Source organism: Schistocerca cancellata, chromosome 7, assembly GCF_023864275.1.
Source record: "Schistocerca cancellata isolate TAMUIC-IGC-003103 chromosome 7, iqSchCanc2.1, whole genome shotgun sequence".
Classification (NCBI taxonomy): Eukaryota; Metazoa; Arthropoda; class Insecta; order Orthoptera; family Acrididae; genus Schistocerca; species Schistocerca cancellata.
The window spans coordinates 121,096,105-121,101,587 of record NC_064632.1 but is presented as its reverse complement, the minus strand read 5'-3'; the positions used below and the strand labels follow the sequence as shown (position 1 = coordinate 121,101,587).

Below are 5,483 nucleotides of genomic sequence, written 5' to 3'. Positions count from 1 at the left end.
TCAGTGACGGATTTAAACCCCTCTTTCTCAGATGGACAAACTAACTTCACATTAGCTGTCAGTGATACACACCGATAATCAGAGAGTCGGCTTCTAGCTATTATCATGATCTATTATTTTAAAGGATTACTGATGGGACAAACCCTTGATTCCAGCTTTTACATATCTACATACAGACCGTTGCCGGCACATGTCATGTGTAGGTAGCTTTACTGACTGATTGCTGATGTGAAGTTTGTTAGTCCTGAGGAAAACGGGTTTAAATCCGTCGAAATCGTGGTAAGGGTAATTTGAAAACCACCATTTATTGCAAATGGTTGGCTGTTTGTTACACCTGCTGTTCCTGTAACCGTTGCTGTAGTGCAGCCACGTTCAAAATATTAAAAATAAAATGGGAATATCAGTCGAGAGTCTTTCCACCGCGACATGCCACTCATACGACAAACTACTTGACGAAACTTTCAATATGCATGAATGCTGGGCCATTGAGTGTAAATTGCCAAGCAAAAGAATTAGAGCAATAGAAAAGCACTTCGACGAACTTTGCGAGAACATAACACGCAAATGGACATACAGTGACACTTTTTAATGCAATTATTGCCATCAATTCGCAAGTGAACAAAATGAAGCACGTAAGTTTTTAATGACATCTTCTCAAACGTTTCTCTTCTGTTTCCAGCACAGCTAATGTTGATTATAACATAAGTAAGTAAAGTACAAACATGAAATAATGTCCTGTGTGCAAGACTTAGCAGAAATGACGTCGTGTTACCCTGACGTATGTGAAAGAGTCCTGATGTATATAACAAAATTTATGGTTGTTACAAAAACTGAGCTTTATTTTTCCAAGCTAAAAAAATGTTTAAAAAATATTTACCTTCTACGTTGAGTGAGGATGGTTATCCAGTTCGTCTGTACCATCAATAGGATGAGGGTGCCCACGAACGTTCTTCCCCCCCCCCCCCCCCCCCCGCTCCAACCCCAAAATCCACCATCAACGTAGCTTCCCGTGGAGATGAAATTGGGCTCGCACACATGCTGCAAAATCAAATGGCTCTGAGCGCCGCTATGGGACTCAACTTCTGAGGTCATTAGTCCCCTAGAACTAGTTAAACCTAACTAACCTAAGTACATCACACACATCCATGCCCGAGGCAGGATTCGAACCTGCGACCGTAGCGGTCGCTCGGTTCCAGACTGTAGCGCCTAGAACCGCACGGTCACTCAGGCCGGCCACACGCTGCATTCGCGAATGGAACAGGAATAGCCTTCAATAAAAAATGTTCTCTGTGTCAGGCAGAGTTCACGTTACTCGTATCGCGTACGGTCGCAGCTTTTCCGTTCGCTGAAACGTGTTTTCCTGCACGCTACGCGACTGCTGGCTGTAGGATAGACGCAATAGTTCGGGACAGGCCGTATTCTAGGGCTCAAATGGAAAAATAAATGTGATGTACACCGCCTCTCCACAAAACATCAGATAACCACCAAAGAGATTCCTGTACGTTCAAAATGAGATTTGACAACAATAATCCCAAACATTGTAATAGACTGTACACGAACAGGACTGGTGTAGATCGTGGCAATCAGCTTCATAGCTACTACCCATTCGCAAGCAAAACATGAAGTGGTGGGAAAAAAATGTTCATTAGTGTTTTCCAAATGTCTACGTTGAATTGTTTTATTCTGTATAAGGACGTCACCAAGCAAAAGATAGCTCTAGTGAAATTTTTAAAGAAAAGTTGACGTAGGTTTGAAGCTGCAGGAGGAGACACTTGATCATTGGAACCAACACCAACCACTAGCCTAGATGGAAATTTTGGACGCCAGTTAAGGTACCAGCCACTGCCAGCAAAGTAAATATCACGTGCTACTGTAAAGTCTGCTCTGTCGAAGGAAAGAAAGAGACCGGCATGCTCGTAAGGAAAGAAAGCTGATGGCGGTACAAAGACTGCAACGCCGCACTTTGCGTACCACATTGTTTTGAAGGCTATCACTTGGAAGTAAATTATATATAAATCACACGCAACAATTTTTGTCATTCAATAATAAATAAATATATTTTTGCTTGAAATCTTCGTGAGCAAATGCAAATTTTTTCCGGGGGGGAGGGGGGGGGGGATTTTTCATGTATTTGGCAACGCTAGTGCACCGGTACTGATACGAACATACGTGTATATACGTATAACGAAATATATTCCCAAATCTAAGATGCTAGATATATGCCTTTAAGATGCTTGACTATTTCGTAATTATTCTTTAAATTTGCTAGAAAATCGCCATTTCGCCTACGCAGTCCGAGAGGAGGGATTGTGCTAATAGTCAAGACCGCAAGTAACAGCAGGCGATGCCTAGTTTCAGATCATTATACAACCATGTCAGATCTTGTGTAACGACTATATATGCAAAATACTCCAAGTATGAAATTTTACTCTGCGTAATTGCGTTTAGTTTATTGCATTTCTTACTACAGTTTGTATTTTATTTTACATTGACGTCTCTGTTTGTTTCTTAGGTCTATAATACCTAATATTTTATGTCAATGATTGTTGTTGTTGTGATCTTCAGTTCGAAGACCAGTTTCATTACGCTCTCCTAGCTACTCTATCCTGTGCTAGCCTCTTTATATAGAAATATCTACTGCAACCGACATCCTTCTGAATCTGCTTACAGTATTTACCCCTTACACGCGATATATGTTGGAGACAAAAGAAGCGTTCCACAGTCAGCTTCAGTTGCCGATTCTCTAAATTTTCTCAATAGTGTTTCTCGAAAAGAACGTCACCTTCCCTCCATGGTTCCCATTTTAGTTCCAGGAGCATCTCCGTAACACTCGTGTGCTGTTCGAACATGCCAGTAAGAAATCTAGCAGCGCGCCTCTGAATTGCTTCGATGTCTTCCTTTAATCCGACCTGATACTGATCCCAAACACTTGAGCAGTACTCAAGAATAGGTCGCAGTAGCGTCTGATTTACAGCTGAACCACACTTTGCCAGATTTCTTCCAATAACCGAAATCGACCATTCGTCTTTCCTGCCACAACCTTCACAAGCTCGTTTCATTTCATATCGCCTAACAACGATACGCCCATATATTTCAACGACGTGACTGTCTCAAGCAGGACACTACTAATGCGCCCGCATCTCGTGGTCGTGCGGTAGCGTTCTCGCTTCCCACGCCCGGGTTCCCGGGTTCGATTCCCGGCGGGGTCAGGGATTTTCTCTGCCTCGTGATGGCTGGGTGTTGTGTGCTGTCCTTAGGTTAGTTAGGTTTAAGTAGTTCTAAGTTCTAGGGGACTGATGACCATAGATGTTAAGTCCCATAGTCCTCAGAGCCCTTTGAGCTACTAATGCTGTAACCTAACATTACTGGTTTGTTTTTCCTGCTTATCCGAAATTAACTTACATTTTTCCACATTTAGAGCTAGGTGCCATTTATCACGCCATCTAGAAATTTTGTCGGTCTTGTATCCTCCTACAGTCACTCGACATCGCCATCTTACCGTGCACCACACTATCATCAGCAAACGACTGCCGACTGCTGCCCATCCTCTACGCTAAAACATTTATGTATATAGCGAATAATAGCGGTCCTATCACACTTCCATGGGGCGCTCCAGACGATACCCCTGTCTCTGATAAACACTCACCAACGAGTATATCTGTGAACCTATTCCATACGCCCGTGCCTTCTTTAACAGCCTGCAGTGGAGCACCATGTCAAACGCCTTCCGGAAATCTAGAAAAATGGAATCTACCTGCTGCCCTTCAGCCATAGTTCGCTGTATATGCGAGAAAAGGGTAAGCTGAGTTTCGCACAATGGTTCAAATGGCTCTGAGCACTATGGGACTTAACATCTGAGGTCATCAGTCCCCTAGAACTTAGAACTACTTAAACCTAACTAACATAAGGACACCACACACACCCATGCCCGAGGCAGGATTCGAACCTGCGACCGTAGCGGTCATGCGGTTCCAGACTGAAACGCCTAGAACCGCACGGCCACCACGGCCGGCAGTTTCGCATATATGCAGGGTATAGATTAAGTCCGGGAACACTTTCAAATATTCGTTGCACATGAACCAAACATTGAACAGATATCATACCTATGTTATTTTGAAGAGAAACCCTGAAAATTTTTTTTCGTGTATACCGCCACAGCGTAGCTTGGTAATTTGCCGATAGTCAGTGCTAGTCGCAAACATGGCGAGTAGCTGTTTCATGAAATCGCCTCACCGATCACCAGATGTCACTCCGTGTGACTTTTTTCTGTGGGGACACATTAAAGATCTGGTGATGTACCACGTGATGTAGCAGAGCTCCGGGAGAGAATACAGGAAGCGACTGCCACAGTCAAAAAAAAAAAAAAAAAAAAAAAAGCTTTCAGAGTTTCTCTTCAAAATGCAGTATGTACGACATCTGTACAATGTTAAGTTTTTGTGCAATAAATAACTGAAAGTGTTCCCGAACTTTATGTACACACTGTATAATTAAGGCAAGGATGGCCAGTGATATCTTCAGTGAGGATTCACACCACTCTCGAACTCTTGCAGGTATCGGCGAAATGCTGCGAGTAATGGGGATAAGGGGTAAGGGGCACTACATCAGTAGTGATTGGGTAAGTTGAGGACCTGAGTCTGATCGAAGACGTGATCGAAGTGCGTGCAGTTCTAATCATCAATTTGTCTGGATGGGTTAGTAGTCAGAGTGAAACTTCCTGGCAGATTAAAACTGTGTGCCCGACCGAGACTCGAACTCGGGACCTTTGCCTTTCACGGGCAAGTGCTCTACCAACTGAGCTACCGAAGCACGACTCACGCCCGGTACTCACAGCTTTACTTCTGCCAGTACCTCGTCTCCTACCTTCCAAACTTTACAGAAGCTCTCCTGCGAACCTAGCAGAACTAGCACTCCTGAAAGAAAGGATATTGCGGAGACATGGCTTAGCCACAGCCTGGGGGATGTTTCCAGAATGAGATTTTCACTCTGCAGCGGAGTGTGCGCTGATATGAAACTTCCTGGCAGATTAAAACTGTGTGCCCGACCGAGGCAGGAGAGCTTCTGTAAAGTTTGGAAGGTAGGAGACGAGGTACTGGCAGAAGTAAAGCTGTGAGTAGCGGGCGTGAGTCGTGCTTCGGTAGCTCAGTTGGTAGAGCACTTGCCCGTGAAAGGCAAAGGTCCCGAGTTCGAGTCTCGGTCGGGCACACAGTTTTAATCTGCCAGGAAGTTTCATATCAGCGCACACTCCGCTGCAGAGTGAAAATCTCATTCTAGTAGTCAGAGTATTTGCCTACTAATCTGGAGATCGGGACTCGAATCCAAATCTAGCACAAATTTTCAACTTTACCCGTTGATTTAAGTCAGTGCCCATTCGCAGCCAATGTCTGTAATTTGTTTGTATCTTAATTCATAGTGACTGCTGGATCACAATGGTGTCTGTTCCTTTAGAAACGTCCGAAATAACAGACACCACATGTATATGTATT

The 5,483-nt window shown here is 43.9% G+C and overlaps 2 non-coding genes across 2 annotated transcripts; one reads left to right on the top strand and one right to left on the bottom strand.

The window, feature by feature from the left end:
• Positions 1–4,732: 4,732 nt before the first annotated feature.
• Trnas-uga (transfer RNA serine (anticodon UGA)) lies at positions 4,733–4,807 on the bottom strand. Its single transcript has one exon. It is a non-coding gene; the product is annotated as a tRNA-Ser (tRNA).
• Positions 4,808–5,127: 320 nt separating this feature from the next.
• Positions 5,128–5,202, top strand: Trnas-uga (transfer RNA serine (anticodon UGA)). Its single transcript has one exon. It is a non-coding gene; the product is annotated as a tRNA-Ser (tRNA).
• Positions 5,203–5,483: the final 281 nt, after the last annotated feature.